Raw genomic sequence first — 23,910 nt, 5'->3', positions numbered from 1 at the left:
AACAAAAGACATGAAAATGGTACACCGCAAGGAGGTATTCTCAGCCCCCTTCTCTTCAACTGTTTAATGGAAAGAATAATGAGGTTGAAACTTCCACATCACTGCGGGCTGCTAAACTACGCGGACGACTTTGTCATGACCACCCTGAAGCCATCAACACAGTTAGTTAGTTTAGCACAGCCACTCTCCTGGTCAACAAAGGTGTCCACCCTCATAAAAACTGTCAAGCAGTATCCTCCCCCGCGATAACAGCTTGACGATTAAATACAACCTCATCAGAATACTGAAGAGAATTACTGAAAAAAAAAATATAATAAAATTGTACCACTTACGGGCTATTTATCCCCGTGCCACCGCTTGGGTGGCTTAATCTTTATCAATCAATCAATCGAGTTAAGAACATAATATCTTATTTTGGAGAGTATACCAACTGTTTTAGAGACTTTCTTAGTTGTGTTGAATGTGGGTGCTGAAGTTGAGTCTCTTGTCTAGGAATAGGCCAAGAAACTTTCCATCATTTTTATTACTGATGTTGTCTATCTGTAGCTGAATTGCATTCGATGATTTGCTTCCAAATAAGATGTAGTAGGTCTTTTTTATGTTTAGTGTTAGTTTGTTGGTTGACATCCATAAGTGGACTTTTTTTAATTCATTATTCACAACATTATTTAGTGTATGTGGGTTGGGGTCTGAATAGATGAGGGTAGTATCATCCGCAAACAATATAGGTTTAAGAATATTAGAGACATTAGGCAGATCATTGATATATATATAAGAAATAGAAGAGGTCCTAAGATGCTGTCCTGTGGCACTCCAACGGTTATTGGTAGTGAAAGAAGTTGTATCACTGATGGTTACACATTGGTGTCTGTCACTAAGATAGGATCGGATATAGTCCAGGGCAAGGCCTCGGATTCCATAATACTGGAGTTTAAGTAAAAGGTAGTTGTGATTAACAGTATCAAAGGCTTTTCTTAGGTCAATGAAGAGTCCAATCGAAAACTTATTTTTGTCAAGGGCTGACGAGTAGATTACGTCAAGGAGACTATAATGATTGCATCATTGGTGCTCTTTTGGGACCGGAAGCCAAACTGGCAGGGGCTGAGTATGTCGAATTATACGAGGTAGGAATAGAGCTGTTTGAAGATAATTTTTTCAAATATTTTTGATAGAATAGGTAGATTTGATATTGGTCTGTAATTGTTTATGTCCGCCGGATTGCCTCCTTTATGGACTGGCATAACTCTTGTTTTTTTAAGGATATCAGGGAAGGTGTGACACACTATAGTTTTGTTGAACAGTAGAGCTATGGGTGTGGCGCAAGCTAGGGCATGGGAGGCGCTATATGCGGAATTGAAGGCCTTGGCTAACCACTGCAACTTTAGAGCACAATTTGACAGGTCCGTCTAATTACCGCAAGCTACACAAAGCTTCATGGCAATATGTTAGTAATGAATAAATATGATATGTTAGGCTAACCTAACCTAACCTAACTTAACCAAACCAAACCAAACCAAACCAAACCTAACCTAACCTAACCTAACCTAACCTAACCGACAATTGGATCGTCGACTTGATTTGGCGTCACCAGCTCTTTATTTTCGTCTAATTTCTTTATAAAAAGATGCTTTTTCAGATTAAAATTATGTTTTTTCATTTTGTACATTCACCACCAACATTATAATGAGTAAATATATCATATTTATTCATTACTAACGTATTGCAAGGACGCTTTGTGAAACTTGTGTAGCTTGTGGTAGCTTGCGGTAATTAGATGGACCGATCTCTGTTAACAAATACAGTAGGGCAAACAGTGCGCAAAACACTATTAACGGAGGCACTAAGAATATGATCATGTTCTATGTATTTAGTCATATTCTTAACTTACCAGCAACTTCTATTGTTTCGTTTTAGTCAAAATAGTGTTTTTGAAGACGAGAACAGCAGTAAATACAAGCCAGCGCATATGTATATACGTTTCCTACCCGAAACGCTTTGCGTAATAGTGGCTTTAGGCATTGTATGTACTAGCTCCATCTACAAATCGATCAATTTATGTAAAATATCTTGTATGTATGTACCTTACCTGAATAAACATTTTTTTTTTATTAAAGGGTTCGTGTATGTAAACTTGTTTGTGAACGAACTGATTTTTAATGTATTCAACCGACGGTATCCGAAACGGTAGTAGACGATTTGACCCAGTCCCCAGCTGGGCACGGTACCTCGCACTGCTGGTTAAACCATGCTTGCAGTCACTAGGATGAGGGAACCTTCACGCAAACTGCACGTACTGTAAAGGAGGCTAGTAACGTGATTTATTGTGAAAAGATTTACATTTGAGGTATGTGGAAATTCATTTCTGTTATCGGTTACTGAAGACTGTGTTAACAGGCGAAGGAAACAGCGCAGTATGGGCGTATGGCTCCACCTCTGCTCATAGCACAAGTAGAACAAAACTTGCAGAATTAATTATGTAACATCACACATCATGCACCAACCTGTCCTCTTAAAATTACGTCGCTTTTTGCTCGTATGCGCGCTATGGGCAAAAATGGATGTAATTTGAAATTAAATCTGCTCACGAAAGTGATCTACTGTCCCGTTTTCTGTTGAATCCTCCAGCTTACTCGGTTAGGTTAGGCAACCCATCCTCGACTCAAGTACATTACATTTAGCGGTCGATCCCACAGACGCATTCATAAACTTTTACATGCTTATCACTCAAAACTGGAATTTTTTCAAATATAAATTAATATTACATTAGCATATTGTGCATATATAGGTTAGGTTAGGTGTTTAGGTTCTGTTGGCGATTATTTGTATTTGTAGTACGTGGGTGAAGCATTTATAGCGTTGTGGTGTGAACAGAATTTGTCAGTGAAGGTTATCTTGAGATGATTTGGAGGCTTAGTGTCCCTGCGGCCCGGTCCTTAACCATGCCTCCACCCCCAGGAAGTAGCCCGTGACAGCTGACTAACTCCCAGGTACCTATTTACTGCTAGGTAACAGGTGCATCAGGGGTGAAAGAAACTGCCCATTGTTTCTCGCCGGCACCCGGGATTAAACCCGGTACCACAGAATCACGCATCCTGTGAAGCACTTATTCCGGAACTGTTCGAACGTCAAAAGTTGAGTTGTGTGTTAACCGCTTTTCATTGATAAACACAGGGTTTGGCGGGTGTATGGAATCACTTTTGGGTCTTTGGAGGACAGGCTGGGTTAGGGGAGGAAACTTTCAATCAACAGTTTTCATGATGTTTTGAAACCTTGGGAGAACTTCTTGCCCTCCTAATCTACCAGAGGACCCTTAACCTGCTGTTTTGGAAAAAAAAATTCAAAATTTGTTTTCAACTAGCAGTACCCGGCCACGCGTTACTGAGCCACAGCTACCTTCCCTGTCCCCCAGTCCTCTCCACCATTCCCCCCTCATCCGTCTCCTCGGCCTCCCAACCATTCCCCACTTCACTGTCCCGTCTTCCTCCCCACCATTCCCCACTCCACCATCCCCTCTTCCTTCCCACCATGCCCCACTCCCCTGTCCCTTTGTCCTCCCCACCATTCTCCATTCCCCCATCCCCTCGTCCCCACCATCCCAAACTTCTCTGTCCCCCTCATCATCCCCACCATTTCCCACTCCCTCGTCTGATGCCTTCCCAAATGGTGTGATGTTCCCATCAGAAAATTGGGAACATCAAGTGATCTGATGTTCCCATCCTGAAATATAAGAAAAACAGTTAAAAAATGAAATGAAAATAGGAAAAAATATAAATATATATATTTATATATATATTTATATAAATATAAATATATATTTTATATATATTTTATATAAATATATATATAAAATATAAAAAAAATATCACAATATAAAGTCTGGTAAACAACACAGCTCGGTTCCAACGCAATTCACACAAAATAATTAAATCAAAATGAAAATATATCAAAATCTATGAAAATTCAATTTATCAATGCAATCAGAAACATTGAAATGGAATTGTAACATACAGTATCTAGTATAGCATGTGTGTTGCTCTTACATGCAACAGATGGTGCTTTTTTCTAGGAAAGCATAGTTTTACCGGTCACATTTGTGGCATCTATGCTTATACTTACGAAATGAACGGTATGGTAAACAACACAGCTCAATTCCAACACAATGTCACACAAAATAATTCAATAAAAACTAAAAAAATCGAAATCTATGAAAATAAAATTTATCAATGCAATTGGAAACATTGAAATAGAATTTGTTACATATTTAGTATAGCGTGCATGTTGCCATTGCATGCAACAGATGGCGCTGATGGCGCTGTTTTTCAAAAACGCATGTTTTTACCTGTCACAGGGTGGCATCTATATAGTAGGTATATAAAAAGACGCACCTATTCGAATGCAACGTTGTGTCAAAATTTCAAAGCAATTGGTAAAGAGGTTTCGAAGATTTCCCTCACATGTAAAACACATGATAAAAACAGTTTTTCAGAAAAAGCATGTTTTTTTACCGTCACAGATGGGACATCTATATAGTATGTATATATAAACCTGCTCGGATGCGAATGGAACGTTGTGTAAAAATTTCAAAGCAATCAGCGAAGAACTTTCAGAGATTAGCGATTTTGAACAAACGAACATTTCTACTTTTATTTATATAGACTAGCAGTACCCGGCCACGCATTGCTGTGGCTCAGCAACACATGTGCATTGCTGAGCTACAGCACATGTGTTGACTGGAGGACAAAGAAGCAACCTTCTTTGTCCTTCAGTCCTCCTCACCATTTCCCTCGTCACCCGTCTCGTCGGCCTCCCAACCATTCCCCACTCCACCGTCCCCTCGTCCTTCCCACCATTCCCTACTTCAACATCCTCTCTTCCTTCCCAGCAAGCCCCACTCCCTTGTCCCTTTGTTCTCCCCACCATTCTCTATTTCCCTATCCTCTCGTCCCCACCATCCCAAACTCTCCCGTCCCCTCGTCCTCCGCATCATCTCTCACTTCCGTCCCCTCGTCATCCCCACCATTCCCCACTCCCTCGTCCGATGCCTTCCCAAATGGTCTGATGTTCACATCAGAAAATTGGGAACATCAAGTGATCTGATGTTCCCATCACTGAAATATAAGAAAATTTTAAAAAAAGAAATGATAATATGAAAAAATATAAAAATAAACTTCTCACAAAATGAACGGTCTTGTAAACAACACAGCTCAATTTCAACGCAAATAACACAAAATAATGAAATCAAAATGAAATTAATTAAAATCTAGGAAAATTCAATTAATCGATGCAATCAGAAACATTGAAATGGAACTGTAACCTATCTAGAATATCATGTGTGGTGCTCTTACATGCAACAGATAGCGCTGTTTTTCCAGAAAAGCATATTTTTATCTGTCAAATGTGTGGCATCTATACTGTACTTATACTTACGAAATGAACAGTATGGTAAACAACACAGCCCAATTCCAACACAATGTCACACAAAATAATTAACTAAAAAATAAAATAAATCAAAATCTATGAAAATAACATTAATCAATGCAATCGGAAACATTGAATTGGAATTCGTGACATATTTAGCATAGCGTGCATGTTGCCATTATGTCCAACAGATGGCGCTGTTTTTCAAAAATGCATGTTGTTACCTGTCACAGGTGAGGCATGTATATAATACATATATAAAAAGACGCGCCTATTCAAATGCAACGTTGTGTCAAAATTTCAAAGCAATTTGTAAAGAGGTTTTGAAAATTTCCCTCATAAAAAATACATGAAAAACATAGTATTCAGAAAAAAAACATGTTTTTTTTACCGTCACAGACGTGACATCTATATAGTATGTATATAAAAACCTGCTCGGATGCAAATGGAACTTTGTGTGAAAATTTCAAAGCAATCGGCGAAGTACTTTTGGAGATTAGCGATTTTGAACAAACGAACATTTCCATTTTTATTTATATAGATTATTTTTCATTTTCAAATTACGTTCATTTTCGGCCATAAGGACAAACGGCCAAATTCAGACATAATTTGTAAGAGGACAGGTTGCTTGCACACTAAATAATTTAATGTGTCGGGGGACATGCAGCCAAGTTATAAGTACAATATGTAGTAGGCTTATATCGAGGTTCCTCCCAAGGGTGGAATTAATGACCCTTCCCATGATGGAAGGGTCACCACACTTAGGCTGACTAACTCCTTGGTACCTATTTACTGATAGGTGGATAGGGGCATTAGGTGATAGGAAATACACCCAACCATATCTGTCCTTCATGGGATTCAAACCTGGATTTTTTAATTGCGAGTCAACTATTACCAGGACCCTCAAATTTAATTGATTTATATGTACAGTATTAACCAAATTTTATTTTAATTTGCATTAGCTCAGGAATGATGGGCTAGATTTGAATGGTAAGTTAGGTCAGGGATGGTGGGTATGGTTAGAACGGTGGGTTAGGTCAGGGATGGCGGGTTAGGTCAGGGATGGCGGGTTAGGTCAGGGATGGCGGGTTAGGTCAGGGATGGCGGGTTAGGTCAGGGATGGCGGGTTAGGTCAGGGATGGCGGGTTAGGTCAGGGATGGCGGGTTAGGTCAGGGATAGCGGGTTAGGTCAGGGATGGCGGGTTAGGTCAGGGATGGTGGGTTAGGCGGGTTCCCACCTGGCTAATACAGTAATATCAGAAAGAATACCAGGAAGTAGCCTAAATGAAAAAGGCACATGCAAATGACCTGCTACGGATGTGCGACAGGTTTGCATTAAACCAGCAAATAGTAGAACCAACTAGGAAGGAGAACACGCTGGACCTCATTTTCACTAATAATGATGAATTGATCAGGAACATAATGATTACAAATACCTGTTACTCAGATCACAACTTAATTGAAGTTATGACAACCATGGGGAGTAGACCTTCAAAACCAGTCCAGATTCCTGGTGGAGGAGATTTCAGCAAATTCAACTTAATAATAAACAGATAAACTGGGAGCAAATAAACCAGGACTTCACAGAAATAAACTGGGAAGAACAGCTAGAAAATGCAAACCTGAATCAGTGCCTGGAAAAAATAAGCTCGGTAGCACTAGAAATATGTTCAAACCGCATACCCCTAAGAAAAAGAGAGAAAGAGATGCAGATTGGAACGGGAACGTCGTTCCCTATATAGGCGAAGAAAACGAATCGCGGAACAACTTGAGAGTCGCACCCTATCTCAAGAACGGCGAAGGAGGTTAGGTAGAGAAATAGAAACAATTGAACGCAAGCTACAAGAATCATACAAAACCCAGGAGAGGCAAAGAGAGCAAAAGGCCATCAGTGAAATAGAGAGAAATCCAAAATATTTTTTCTCCTATGTAAAAACAAGATGATAAAAAACCACATCTAGTATCGGGCCCCTGCGAAAAGGAGATGGAACTTTCACTGATGACAACAAAGAAATGAGCGAGCTACTGAGGAAGCAGTACGACTCTGTTTTCAGTGAGCCATTAAACGCACTAAAGATTGATAACTCAAATAAATTTTTCATGGATATGATACCAACATCAAATCATGTATCAGACGTCACCCTATCCCCACTGGATTTTGAAGAAGCCATAAACAGTATGCCTATGCACTCTGCACCAGGCCCGGATTCCTGGAACTCCATATTCATTAAGAACTGTAAAAAATCACTATCGCAGGCCCTCCACATTCTGTGGAGACAAAGCCTAGATACTGGCGTTATTCCTGATATACTAAAAACAGCAGAGATAGCACCACTTCATAAAGGAGGAAATAAGGCAGAGGCAAAAAATTACAGACCGATAGCATTAACATCACACATAAAAATTTTTGAGAAAGTGCTAAGAAGATCACAAAATACATGGAATCACAGCATCTCCATAACCCCGGACAACATGGTTTCAGAACAGGGCGCTCTTGCCTGTTGCAGTTGCTGGACCACTATGATATGGCATTAGATGCTATGGAAGACAAACAAAACGCTGATGTAATTTACACAGATTTAGCAAAAGCTTTTGATAAATGTGACCATGGCGTTATTGCACATAAAATGCGTTCAAAAAGAATTACCGGAAAAATAGGCAGATAGATCTACAATTTCCTGACCAACAGAACCCAATGTGTAATAGTCAACAAAATATAATCCAGCCCATCAACCGTGAAGAGCTCAGTCCCCCAGGGTACTGTGCTTGCTCCAGTACTTCTTCTCATCCTCATATTGGACATAGACAAGAACACAATCTATAGCACTGTATCATCCTTTGCAGATGACACTAGGATCTTCATGAGAGTAGGCAACATAGAGGACATGGCAAACCTCCAGTCAGATGTAGATCAGGTCTTTCTATGGGCTACAGAAAATAATATGGTGTTTAATAAAGATAAGTTCCAGCTCATGCGCTATGGAAAAAATGAAAATTTAAAACCGGAAACCTCGTACAAAACTCGGGCAAATCTTAACATAGAACGCAGAACACGGAACATAACATAACTAGGGAGCTGGTCGGCCGAGCGGACAGCACGCTGGACTTGTGATCCTGTGGTCCTGGGTTCGATCCCAGGCGCCGGCGAGAAACAATGGGCAGAGTTTCTTTCACCCTATGCCCCTGTTACCTAGCAGTAAAATAGGTACCTGGGTGTTAGTTAGCTGTCACGGGCTGCTTCCTGGGGGTGGAGGCCTGGTCGAGGACCGGGCCGCGGGGACACTTAAAGCCCCGAAATCATCTCAAGATAACCTCAAGATAACGAAAAGGCAATGTAAAGGATCTGGGTGTACTCATGTCGGAAGACCTTGCCTTTAAAGATCACAATAAAGTAGCCATCACAACTGCAAGAAAAATGACAGGTTGGATAACAAGAACTTTTCACACTAGAGATGGTATACCGATGATGACACTTTTCAAAACGCTTGTGCTCTCTAGAGTGGAGTACTGCTGCACAATGACAGCCCCTTTCAAAGCTGGAGAAATTGCTGACCTTGAGAGCGTGCAGAGATCCTTTACTGCTAGAATCTACTTGGTAAAACACCTAAACTATTGGGGCCGACTAAAGAGCCTAAATCTGTACTCCCTTGAGCGCAGGCGGGAGAGATGCATAATAATTTACACATGGAAAATATTAGAGGGGCTGGTCCCAAACCTGCACACAGAAATAACATCACATGAGACCAGAAGACATGGCAGGATGTGCAGAATACCCCCGTTGAAAAGCGGAGGTGCAACAGGTACTCTGAGAGGGAACTCTATCAACATCAGAGGCCCGAGACTGTTCAACACGCTTCCACTACACATAAGGGGCATAACTGGCAATCCCCTCAGTGTTCAAGAAAGAACCTGATAAGCACCTCCAATGGATACCTGATCAACCAGGCTGTGACTCATACGTCAGGCTGCAAGCAGCCGTGTCCAACAGCCTAGTTGATCAGTCCAGCAACCAGGAGGTCTGGTCGACGACCGGGCCGCGGGAACGCTAAGCCCTGGAAGCTCAAGTTACCTCAAGGTAACCTCAAGGTAGGTCAGGGATGGCGGGTTAGGTCAGAGATGGCGGGTATAGGTCAGGGATGGCGGGTATAGGTCAGGGATGGCGGGTATAGGTCAGGGATGGCGGGTATAGGTCAGGGATGGCGGGTATAGGTCAGGGATGGCGGGTATAGGTCAGGGATGGCGGGTATAGGTCAGGGATGGAGGGTATAGGTCAGGGATGGAGGGTATAGGTCAGGGATGGAGGGTATAGGTCAGGGATGGCGGGTATAGGTCAGGGATGGCGGGTATAGGTCAGGGATGGCGGGTATAGGTCAGGGATGGCGGGTATAGGTCAGGGATGGCGGGTATAGGTCAGGGATGGCGGGTATAGGTCAGGGATGGCGGGTATAGGTCAGGGATGGCGGGTATAGGTCAGGGATGGCGGGTATAGGTCAGGGATGGCGGGTATAGGTCAGGGATGGAGGGTATAGGTCAGGGATGGAGGGTATAGGTCAGGGATGGCGGGTATAGGTCAGGGATGGCGGGTATAGGTCAGGGATGGCGGGTATTGGTCAGGGATGGCGGGTATAGGTCAGGGATGGCGGGTTAGGTCAAAATGGTGCATTAGGTCAGGACTGTAGCAATGAGGCAACCCAGTGAGCCAGTCGGCCGAGCGGACAGCACACTGGACTTGTGTTGCTTGTTTCTGTTTTACTTGGGCGGAGTATGAGTATTTATGACTCGAGATATATATATATATATATATAATATATATATATATATATATATATATATATATATATATATATATATATATATATATATATATATATATATATATATATATATATATATATATTAAATATGACCGAAAAAGTAAGATTAATAATTCTAACACGAATTTTCTCAATCTTTCGTACATTACGCTTCACTGTTGGAGGTAAATCAAAAATCACTTCTCCAAAATTCATTTTTATTTCTAGTCTGACGCGACACGGGCGCGTTTCGTAAAACTTATTACATTTTCAAAGACTTCACAAATACACAACTGATTAGAACTTGCGTTTCCCTGATTTTATATCTACATTTGAGTGAGGTGGGAAGGGTGATGTGGCATTACATTTGAGTGAGGTGGGAAGGGTGATGTGGCATTAACACAAGACAGAACACTAGGGGATATTAATAGGGTATTAAAAGTATCAACACAAGACAGAACAGAAACAATGGGTATTGAATAGAAGTGTTTGTAGAAAGCCTATTGGTCCATATTTCTTGATGCTTCTATATTGGAGCGGAGTCTTGAGGTGGGTAGAATATAGTTGTGCAATAATTGGCTGTTGATTGCTGGTGTTGACTTCTTGATGTGTAGTGCCTCGCAAACGTCAAGCCGCCTGCTATCGCTGTATCTATCGATGATTTCTGTGTTGTTTACTAGGATTTTACTAGGATTAGAAATCCTAGTAAACAACACAGAAATCATCGATAGATACAGCGATAGCAGGCGGCTTGACGTTTGCGAGGCACTACACATCAAGAAGTCAACACCAGCAATCAACAGCCAATTATTGCACAACTATATTCTACCCACCTCAAGACTCCGCTCCAATATAGAAGCATCAAGAAATATGGACCAATAGGCTTTCTACAAACACTTCTATTCAATACCCATTGTTTCTGTTCTGTCTTGTGTTGATACTTTTAATACCCTATTAATATCCCCTAGTGTTCTGTCTTGTGTTAATGCCACATCACCCTTCCCACCTCACTCAAATGTAATGCCACATCACCCTTCCCACCTCACTCAAATGTAGATATAAAATCAGGGAAACGCAAGTTCTAATCAGTTGTGTATTTGTGAAGTCTTTGAAAATGTAATAAGTTTTACGAAACGCGCCCGTGTCGCGTCAGACTAGAAATAAAAATGAATTTTGGAGAAGTGATTTTTGATTTACCTCCAACAGTGAAGCGTAATGTACGAAAGATTGAGAAAATTCGTGTTAGAATTATTAATCTTATTTTTTCGGTCATATTTAATAATATATGTCTACAGGAAAGACTGCTACCAAAATATACTAATATATATATATATATATATATATATATATATATATACAGTATATATATATATATATATATATATATATATATATATATATATATATATATATATATATATATATATATATATATATATATGCGAACAAGCCTGAATGGTCCCCAGGACTATATGCGAATGAAAACTCACACCCCAGAAGTGACTCGAACCCATACTCCCAGGAGCAACGCAACTGGTAACTACAGGGCGCCTTAATCCACTTGACCATCACGGCCGTCAAAAGGAAGTGATAGCCGAGGCTAGTTGAGCCACTTCCCCGACGGCAACTCGGATGGTAATCTTGGGCATAGCAATTCACCAAATCACCTCATTCTTTGGGGCACACGTGAGGAACACAAATGCGAACAAGCCTGAATGGTCCCCAGGACTATATGGGAATGAAAACTCACACCCCAGAAGTGACTCGAACCCAAACTCCCAGGAGCAACGCAACTGGTAACTACAGGGCGCCTTAATCCACTTGACCATCATGGCCGTCAAAAGGAAGTGATAGCCGAGGCTATTTGAGCCACTTCCCCGACGGCAACTCGGATGGTAATCTTGGGCATAGCATTTCACCAAATCACCTCATTCTTTGGGGCACACTTGAGGAACACAAGTGCGAACAAGCCTGAATGATCCCCAGGACTATATGCGAATGAAAACTCACACCCCAGAAGTGACTCGAACCCATACTCCCAGGAGCAACGCAACTGGTAACTATAGGGCGCCTTAATCCACTTGACCATCACGGCCGTCAAAAGGAAGTGATAGCCCTGCGATTAAGGCGCCCTGTAGTTACCAGTTGCGTTGCTCCTTTAACGATGCATAAGCAACAGGGCTCCATTAAGGAACATATAATCTCTTCCCACAACCAAACCATCGCCAGAGAAATCCTAGTAAACAACACAGAAATCATCGATAGATACAGCGATAGCAGGCGGCTTGACGTTTGCGAGGCACTACACATCAAGAAGTCAACACCAGCAATCAACAGCCAATTACTGCACAACTATATTCTACCCACCTCAAGACTCCGCTCCAATATAGAAGCATCAAGAAATATGGACCAATAGGCTTTCTACATACACTTCTATTCAATACCCATTGTTTCGTGTTCTGTCTTGTGTTGATGAAATTAATACCCTATTAATGCCTCCTCTTGTTCTGTCTTGTGTTGATACCCTATTAATGCCACCTCACCCCATCCACCTCACTAAAATGTAGATATAAAATCGGAGATGCGTAAGTTCTATTCAGTTGTGTATTTGTAAACTAAAGTCTTTGAAAATGTAATAAGTTTTACGAAACACGCTCGTGTCGCGTCAGACTAGAAATAAAAATGAATTTTGGAGAATTGATTTTTTATTTACCTCCAACAGTGAAAAGAAATGTACGAAAGATTGAGAAAATTCGCGTTAGAATTATTAATCTTACTTTTTCGGTCATATTTAATAATATATATATATATGTATATATATGAATATATATATATGTATGTATATATATGTCGTACCTAGTAGCCAGAACGCAGTTCTCAGCCTACTATGCTAGACCCAATTTGCCTAATAAGCCAAGTTTTCTTGAATTAATTGTTTTTCGACTACCTAACCTACCTAACCTAACCTAACCTAACTTTTTCGGCTACCTAACCTAACCTATAAAAATAGGTTAGGTTAGGTTAGGTAGGGTTGGTTAGCTTCGGTCATATATCTACGTTAATTTTAACTTCAATAAAAAAATAATTGACCTCATTCATAAGGAAATGGGTAGCTTTATCATTTCATAAGAAAAAAATTTGAGAAAATATATTAATTCAGGAAAACTTGGCTTATTAGGCAAATCGGGCCTTGCATAGTAGGCCGAAAAGTGCATTCTGGCTACTAGGTACGACATTATATATATATATATATATATATATATATATATATATATATATATATATATATATTCATATATATATATATTCATATATATATTCATATATATATATATTCATATATATATTCATATATATATATATATGTCGTACCTAGTAGCCAGAACTCACTTCTCAGCCTACTATTCAAGGCCCGATTTGCCTAATAAGCCAAGTTTTCCTGAATTAATATATTTACTATAATTTTTTTCTTATGAAATGATAAAGCAACCCTTTTCTCTATGTATGAGGTCAATTTTTTTTTATTGGAGTTAAAATTAACGTAGATATATGACCGAACCTAACTAACCCTACCTAACCTAACCTAACCTATATTTATAGGTAAGGTTAGGTTAGGTAGCCAAAAAAAGCTAGGTTAGGTTAGGTTAGGTAGGTTAGGTAGACGAAAAAACAATAATTCATGAAAACTTGGCTTATTAGGCAAATCGGGCCTTGAATAGTAGGCTGAGAAGTGCGTTCTGGCTATTAGGTACGACATATATATATATATATATATATATATATATATATATATATATATATATATATATATATATATATTCATATATATATATATATATATATATATATATATATATATATATATATATATATATATATATATATATTCATATATATATATATATATTCATATATATATATATATATTCATATATATATATATTCATATATATATATATTCATATATATATATATTCATATATATATATATATATTCATATATATATATTCATATATATATATATATATTCATATATATATATATTCATATATATATATATTCATATATATATATATTCATATATATATATATTCATATATATATATATTCATATATATATATATTCATATATATATATATTCATATATATATATATTCATATATATATATATTCATATATATATATATTCATATATATATATATTCATATATATATATATTCATATATATATATATTCATATATATATATATTCATATATATATTCATATATATATATATTCATATATATATATATTCATATATATATATATTCATATATATATATATATTCATATATATATATATTCATATATATATATATTCATATATATATATATTCATATATATATATATTCATATATATATATATTCATATATATATATATTCATATATATATATATTCATATATATATATATATATATATATATATATATATATATATATATATATATATATATATATATATATATATATATATATATATATATTCATATATATATATATTCATATATATATATATATATATATATATATATATATATATATATATGTCGTACCTAATAGCCAGAACGCACTTCTCAGCCTACTATGCAAGGCCCGATTTGCTTAATAAGCCAAGTTTTCCTGAATTAATATATTTTCTCTAATTTTTTTCTTATGAAATGATAAAGCTACCCATTTCATTATGTATGAGGTCAATTTTTTTTCATTGGAGTTAAAATTAACGTAGATATATGACCGAACCTAACCAACCCTACCTAACCTAACCTAACCTATCTTTATAGGTTAGGTTCGGTTAGGTAGCCGAAAAAGGTAGGTTAGGTTAGGTTAGGTAGGTTAGGTAGTCGAAAAAACATTAATTCATGAAAACTTGGCTTATTAAGCAAATCGGGCCTTGCATAGTAAGCTGAGAAGTGCGTTCTGGCTATTAGGTACGACATATATATATATATATATATATATATATATATATATATTCATATATATATATATTCATATATATATATATATTCATATATATATATATATTCATATATATATATATATTCATATATATATATATATTCATATATATATATATATTCATATATATATATATATTCATATATATATATATATTCATATATATATATATTCATATATATATATATTCATATATATATATATTCATATATATATATATATATATATATATATATATATATATATATATATATATATGTCGTACCTAGTAGCCAGAACTCACTTCTCAGCCTACTATTCAAGGCCCGATTTGCCTAATAAGCCAAGTTTTCCTGAATTAATATATTTACTATAATTTTTTTCTTATGAAATGATAAAGCAACCCTTTTCTCTATGTATGAGGTCAATTTATTTTATTGGAGTTAAAATTAACGTAGATATATGACCGAACCTAACCAACCCTACCTAACCTAACCTAACCTATATTTATAGGTAAGGTTAGGTTAGGTAGCCAAAAAAAGCTAGGTTAGGTTAGGTTAGGTAGGTTAGGTAGACGAAAAAACATTAATTCATGAAAACTTGGCTTATTAGGCAAATCGGGCCTTGAATAGTAGGCTGAGAAGTGCGTTCTGGCTATTAGGTACGACATATATATATATATATATATATATATATATATTCATATATATATATATTCATATATATATATTCATATATATATATTCATATATATATATATTCAATATATATATATATATATATATATATATATATATTCATATATATATATATTCATATATATATATATTCATATATATATATTCATATATATATATATTCATATATATATATATTCATATATATATATATTCATATATATATATATTCATATATATATATATATTCATATATATATATATTCATATATATATATATATTCATATATATATATATTCATATATATATATATTCATATATATATATATATATATTCATATATATATATATTCATATATATATATATATATATTCATATATATATATATATATTCATATATATATATATATATATATTCATATATATATATATATTCATATATATATATATTCATATATATATATATATTCATATATATATATATATTCATATATATATATATATATTCATATATATATATATTCATATATATATATATATTCATATATATATATATATATATTCATATATATATATATATATTCATATATATATATATATTCATATATATATATATATTCATATATATATATATATTCATATATATATATATTCATATATATATATATATTCATATATATATATATTCATATATATATATATATATTCATATATATATATATATTCATATATATATATATATATTCATATATATATATATATATTCATATATATATATATATTCATATATATATATATATATTCATATATATATATATATTCATATATATATATATATTCATATATATATATATTCATATATATATATATATTCATATATATATATATATTCATATATATATATATTCATATATATATATATATATTCATATATATATATATATTCATATATATATATATATTCATATATATATATATTCATATATATATATATATTCATATATATATATATATTCATATATATATATATATATTCATATATATATATATATATTCATATATATATATATATATTCATATATATATATATTCATATATATATATATATATATGTATATATATATGTATATATATATATATGTATATATATATGTATATGTATATATATATATGTATATATATATATATATATATATATATATATATATATATATATATATATATATATATATATATATATATATATATATATTATATATATACATATATATATATATATATTCATATATATATACATATAATTAAATATGACCGAAAAAGTAAGATTAATAATTCTAACACAAATTTTCTCAATCTTTCGTACATTTCTTTTCACTGTTGGAGGTAAATCAAAAATCAATTCTCCAAAATTCATTTTTATTTCTAGTCTGACGCGACACGAGCGCCTTTCGTAAAACTTATTACATTTTCAAAGACTTTACACATACACAACTGAATAGAACTTGCATATCTCCGATTTTATATCTACATTTGAGTGAGGTGGATGGGGTGAGGTGGTATTTAATAGGGTATTAATTTCATCAACACAAGACAGACCACAAAACAATGGGTATTGAAATGGAAGTGATTGTAGAAAGCCTATTGGTCCATATTTCTTGATGCTTCTATATTGGAGCGGAGTCTTGAGGTGGGTAGAATATAGTTGTGCATTAATTGGCTGTTGATTGCTGGTGTTGACTTCTTAATGTGCAGTGCCTCGCAAACGTCAAGCCGTCTGCTATCGCTGTATCTATCGATGATTTCTGTGTTGTTTACTAGGATTTCTATGGCGATGGTTTGGTTGTGGGAAGAGATTATATGTTCCTTAATATGTACCTGGGTGTTAGTCAGCTGTCACGGGCTGCTCCCTGGGGGTGGAGGCCTGGTCGAGGACCAGGCCGCGTGGACACTAAAAAGCCCCGAAATTCTCTGAAGATAACCCATCCTCAATTACTCAGTTCATATTAAATAACTAATTACACAAGGTACATTATCTAATGTTGATGTAAATGTATATAGACATGAGGTCAAGTTATTACAGTTACCTCCCCAATATAATGTCTATCAATTGTATACTTGTATTGTCACATTTGGCTCTTTGAAGCATTATTAAGATTACAATAATATTTTGGACAGGTAACAATTGAATGTTTGTCTTAAACAGAAGTTATTCTCTCAACTTATAAACTATTTGTTTCATAATCAAAGGAGTCTAGGCTAAAGAGCGCAGAATAAATGAGTTTAGGATGATTCGTTTTCTTTGATATAACAATGGTATGCTGTCTTCTCTTGTCAATTTTGTGTACACACAAAGAAGCCTTTTGAGATTAAGTATCCACTCAATTTAACAGCCCATATGGGGCTGTACCCTGGTCGTTATTTCCGGAGCTTCGGTATTTCTGAAGTTATGTCTGGTTGGGTAATTTTTCAAGTAACTTTCAGGTTGGATATATTTTATACTGTATAACTAAAATTAAATAAAGTTCATTGTGTAATTGCTTTCCAATTTAGTGCCACGCCGACGATTAAGCCAGCTGTTGGCTGCTGCATGAATGATGTGTGAACACGCTCTGATCAAGTCCAGATGGGTGGGAAAAAATTGGTTCATTCCTTTGTATTGCAAAATATTTCATATATCAATCGGTAATTGTTAATATTTTCTCAATAAAATTTTAGAGATGTGTTTTGTTTTACCATGTACATTGCAGGTAATGTATTTTTAATGTTACGACACAGGCTGTGGCGGCCAGGCCATACAATGGCAATCAAGCCTTGTCACCGAGAGCTAGCCAAGACAAAATATTTTGATTTCGCCTTTTCTCTGCAAATGATAGAATATACATTTGCAGAGACTAATATGTAGCTTTTGTTGAAAAAAAAAATTAATATGTTGTAATACTATAATAAAATTGGTAAATTGACTTACTTTTAATGAAGCTGAAGATTACAAAGCTGTGAAGCTGACGTCATCCTCTGCAACGCTTGTTTTATATTGTTCAGTACAGTTTTATATAGTTTATATTGTATACTGGGTACATGCAGTATGTACACTTATTTTCAGGCATTCACTTCACACAACAGCTAGGCTTACTACTAATTCACACAAGTTCTAATTCTACTTCACTATTGATAATTATTTCTACAGTATATTTACTCTACAGTATCTTTTTGTCAAGGCTTAATCAATCATTAACACTTACAATACTGTACTCTATCAACACTTTTTACACTAATTTATATGCCTTTCAGTCATATTTTATCTCGTTAGTGGATGCTTCACGACTTGTCGATATGGTGGGTGCAACATGGCTTGTAGGGCATTCGTTGCCGGCGGATGCTCCACGACTTGTTGATGGGAATTCAGCATCGGCGTGTGCAGCATGGTTTGTAGAGCATTCGTTGCTGGCGGAGGCTGCGCGATTTGTTGATGGGAATTCAGCATGGGCGGGTGCAGCATGGCTTGTAGACGAAGGTTTTTCACGATCAGTTGAAATCATGAATCTATCGATTTTTGTCTGAATCTGATTTTCTATGGCTAACGTTCTAAGACATTGCTTAAAAGCCGTAAAGTGTACATAAAAATTTCCAACAACTTCATGTTTACTTTTTCTTGAATATTCAATGAGTTCCTCAATTTGTTCCAATCTTTTCTGGTATCCGACACCTCTAGGCAGAGCCTCACCAACATCGTCCGAGTCATCATCAGAATCAGTCAGTCATCAGAGTTTTTTCTGAGAACACTTTGAGCAGTCTGTTCTTCAGTTAACAATTCATAACCAGGATCGTAATCGTTTTCTAACCATTCATTAATATTATTCACTTGTACACCCTGACCAGCTTGGATCAACATTGTTCGGATCGTTTCTTCAAACCCTTCAAAATCATTGGCTTCATTTTCAAAACCTTCGAATTCACTATCAGATACTGCTGCGTCACATCTAGGCCTCTGTTAACAGTTTCTTCCATGAATTTGTTAGTGTGGTTTCTTTCACTATATTCCAAAGCCTAGCCCAGTGGAATATTGCTTCCCTAATTGTGCACTTTTTTTAAATTTTCTAGTGTTCTTTGAGCTCTTGTATCCTTTCCTGTCAATTCATCTTCCTCGCTAGGTAAGACAACTAAATCATCTTCAAGCATTACTGTTTGGTACATATGTTTAGCAACCAGGATAACACCTTGGTCCATGGGCTGGATCAAGGATGTTGTGTTTGGTGGAAGTGCCATGCATTTTTATTCTGCCATCCCTTGAAATGAACTTGCTAATGGGATGAGCAAGGGGCATTATCTAGCAGCAACAATGCCTTAACCTCACTGGCCTTTATTCCACATTTGTTGATCTGAAATTCTCTAACTTCTTTGCAAAAGTGGTTTTCTAACCAGTCCATGAATATTGTTTGATTAAACCATGATTTCTTTGAACTGTAATATATTACGGGTAGTGCCTGCATTATATTTTTTAAGGCTCGAGGATTTTTAGACTTGCCTACCACGGCACATTTTGTCCTGTGAGAGGCATCAGCATTAGCACAGAGCAAGACTGAGAGTCGTTCCTTGCTTATCTTTCGTCCAGGAATATTTTCCTGCATCCTACTGGTTAAGGATGTACTTGGTACAGCTCGCTACATAAACCCTGTCTCATCAGCATTATATACTTGATATTTGCTTAAATTATTACTGACAATATACTCGTTTAATTTAGCCTTGAATGAATCAACATTAGTGAGATGAGCACTTGACGCCTCACCAGAAATTTTTTTGGTGTTTGAAATGTTATGCCGAGCCTTAAATCTTCCAACCCACCCATCACTTGCATTGAAATCTTTTATACCTAATTGAATGGCAAGTTTACTTGCTGCAACTTTAAGCTCTTCAAAGTGTATTGCCATGCCAATTGTGTGGTGCTGAATAAACCTCTTATACACTGCAGTATCCAATTGTGGATACTGACCAGCCTTTACTGTTTTTCTCGAACATGTAGCACCAAAAGTAGCACACTCTGTTGTGCTCACATATTTTAATAGGGTATCCTTCTGTTTCTTGATGTCACTTACTGTACTTTTGTTGAAGTTAAACTCTGCTGCTTCTCGTGCATGAGAATATCCTTTATCGAATTTCTTAATTAACTCCAGCTTTTGTGCAACCGTCAGGCACTTCCTGGGTAACTTTTGGCATTTTGTAAATAGAAATAAAGATCACAATTAACAGTAATGTCCTTCACAATTGAAGCTAGCCGCGCGAGTTCACAGTACACAATGGGAACACATGGCCCAGCGTAGTACATTCTAGGTCCATGGGGAAAAAAATACCTAGTGCCTATACTATAAAAGGTATTTAATAAGAAAACAAAGAATTTTACTTGATAACAATTGTTTCAAAATATTTTATTAATACTAATTTAGAATTTTCTTCTTTAAACTGAATAATTTTAAAAGAAAGTTAAGATGTAATTTACAACTCTGGACAATTGAGGTCGGTGGCCTGACCACCATGTGAGGGGACGCCGATGCCAAAACAAACCCAATACCGCCGACTGTCGGTAATATCGACCGCCAGACCGGTATACGAGGTTCCAGGTACCAGTCTCCCAATCCGGTTGTTATTACCGGCAGATCGGTATAAAAGAGGCCATTAAATTGAGTGGATACTACTTGAACACATGTTCCTCACCATGTGCTAATAAAGCTTAAATTACTGAATTATCCGGACTAAAATATAGTCCGGATAATCACTTACTTGATTATCCGGACTATATGTGAAGGACCCCCAGCCGGATAATCACGTGTTCCGGATAATGGTACTTTTTCACCTCCGAGTCCAAAAGTGACCATTTCCAACTATTTTTATACTACAAACAACATAATTTGAATTGCCTTGCCACATATAATTATTAAATATTCAACTAGAAACATCAACTTACCTTGTTGTTCATCTTCTTGATTGGTGCCACACATCTTGAAGTTAAGAATTCTTGACGATTTATGTAACCTATACTAACACAATACTAAAATTAACACTTAAAATTACTGTACAGTTCATTAAGCAAAGTTAGTTTTGACTGCCAGCTGCTGAAGCCTCACTGGTTGAAGGCACTTGGGTTGCCTGTGACACCTCACTTGTTGAAGGCGCTTGGTTTCCCTGTGACGCCTCACTTGGCTTGCCTGTGATGCCTCACTTGGCTTGCCTGTGATGCCTCACTTGTTGAAGGCGCTTGACTTGCCTGTGACGCCTCACTTGTTGAAGGCGCTTGGTTTGCCTGTGATGCCTCACTTGGCTTGCCGGTGACGCTTCACTTGTTGAAGGCGCTTGGCTTGCCTGTGACGCCTCATTTGGCTTGCCTGTGACGCCTTACTTGGCTTGCCTGTGATGCCTTACTGGTTGAAGGCGCATGGCTTGATTTTTCTAACCATATAAGAATCAAGTTTAGCTTGCCTTCTGTGTTCATTGTCCTGTTGTATGATTAGCTCTTTGGTTCGCCTCAGGCTTCACTTCACTTCACTTGAAGTCGATCGGCCATTTTCACAAAGATGTGTAACACGTAACTTGTCTTTAATTGTTAGGACAACCTTCTTCCTCTTAACACCTCCAGAATGATTGATGCTGCTACCAGACATAATCTTGGCCAAAAGTGTTCAAAGTTACTATGAAAATAAAAAAGTTATTTAAAAAAATATTTCACTAATGGCGCAGCACTGGGTAAAACACGAGGGGCGGCAGTGACCAGGATTGGACACGTCCACTTGGGGCAGCTATAACACGTTATGTAGGCCGCCAGGAGGAAAAAGCTCACAATATTTTTTAAGGAAACTTCAGCCTGTGCAAATTATAATAATTATAATAATAATAATAATAATTTATTTAGGAAAAGTACATACATAGTTGCAGAGTTATAGTACAAACATTCTGTTTGATTTAAAGATAGAGGTAGTACATACAATACCTAAAGCCACTAGTACGCATAGCGTTTCGGACAAGGTGAGGTGGGGGGGGGGGAAACCCACTTAGACTGAAACTTAATAGTAATTGAGCTTAAAGTATAAATTGCATTGATAGAAAAAATAATAAAAGATAAAAAGAAAAGGGGGAACATGGTAGAAAATAGCCAATATACAAGTTGGTCAACAAACAGCATTTTTTTTTTTTTAAATAGTAAGACATGGGTTGACATTTAGAAGTAAGGTAGGTTACATGGAGTTAATTAGGTAGTACTTAGTTTTCATCTTAAACTGGTTGAGAGAGGTACAATCTTTGACATGATTGGGAAGGTCATTCCACATTCTGGGTCCCTTGATTTGTAGAGCATTCCTAGTTTGATTAAGTCGTACTCTTGGAATATCAAATAGGTATTTGTTTCTGGTATGGTGCCCATGAGTTCTGTTACAACCTTCTAGGAAGCGTTGAAGGTCAGGATTGATATTACAATTCAGAATTTTAAATATATAGAGTACACAAGAGAGGATGTGCAGTGACTTAATATCTAACTTATTCAGAGATTTGAGTAAGGATACCAAGTGCTGTCTGGGGCCAGAGTTAGATATTGTTCTAATAGCAGCTTTGTGTTGGGTAATTAGAGGATGTAAATGATTTTGGGTAGTAGAACCCCAAGCACAGATACCATAGTTGAGATAAGGATAGATGAGAGAGTAATAGAGCATCACCAGGGCAGGACTTGGAACATAATATCTGATCTTAGAAAGAATGCCAACAGTTTTAGAAACTTTTTTTTGCTATATTTAGAACGTGTCCCTGGAAATTCAGCTTGTTATCGATGAGGACACCAAGGAATTTACCATCAATTTTACTATTGATTTGTATATTGTTTATTCTTAAATTAATTTTATTTGAGGATTTATTACCAAACAAAATATGGAAAATTTTGTCAATATTAAGGGTGAGTTTGTTAGCAGTTAGCCAAAGATGGACTTTATTTAGTTCAGTATTCACAGTGACATTTAGAGCAAGAGGGTCAGGACTGGAGAAAATGAAAGTTGTCTCATCA

At 35.8% G+C, this 23,910-nt stretch overlaps 1 long non-coding RNA gene across 1 annotated transcript in view; it reads left to right on the top strand.

Moving 5' to 3' along the window:
* The first annotated feature begins 2,157 nt into the window (after nucleotides 1-2,157).
* LOC123759579 (uncharacterized) overlaps nucleotides 2,158-23,910 on the top strand; it is a 60,626-nt gene continuing 38,873 nt past the window's right edge. Inside the window, exon 1 of the long non-coding RNA XR_006773056.2 lies at nucleotides 2,158-2,344. This is a non-coding gene — a long non-coding RNA (uncharacterized lncRNA). The remainder of the gene's footprint in view (nucleotides 2,345-23,910) is intronic.

Source organism: Procambarus clarkii, chromosome 8 (genome assembly GCF_040958095.1).
Source record: "Procambarus clarkii isolate CNS0578487 chromosome 8, FALCON_Pclarkii_2.0, whole genome shotgun sequence".
Taxonomy (NCBI): Eukaryota; Metazoa; Arthropoda; class Malacostraca; order Decapoda; family Cambaridae; genus Procambarus; species Procambarus clarkii.
This window is presented reverse-complemented; position numbering and strand designations above follow the sequence as displayed.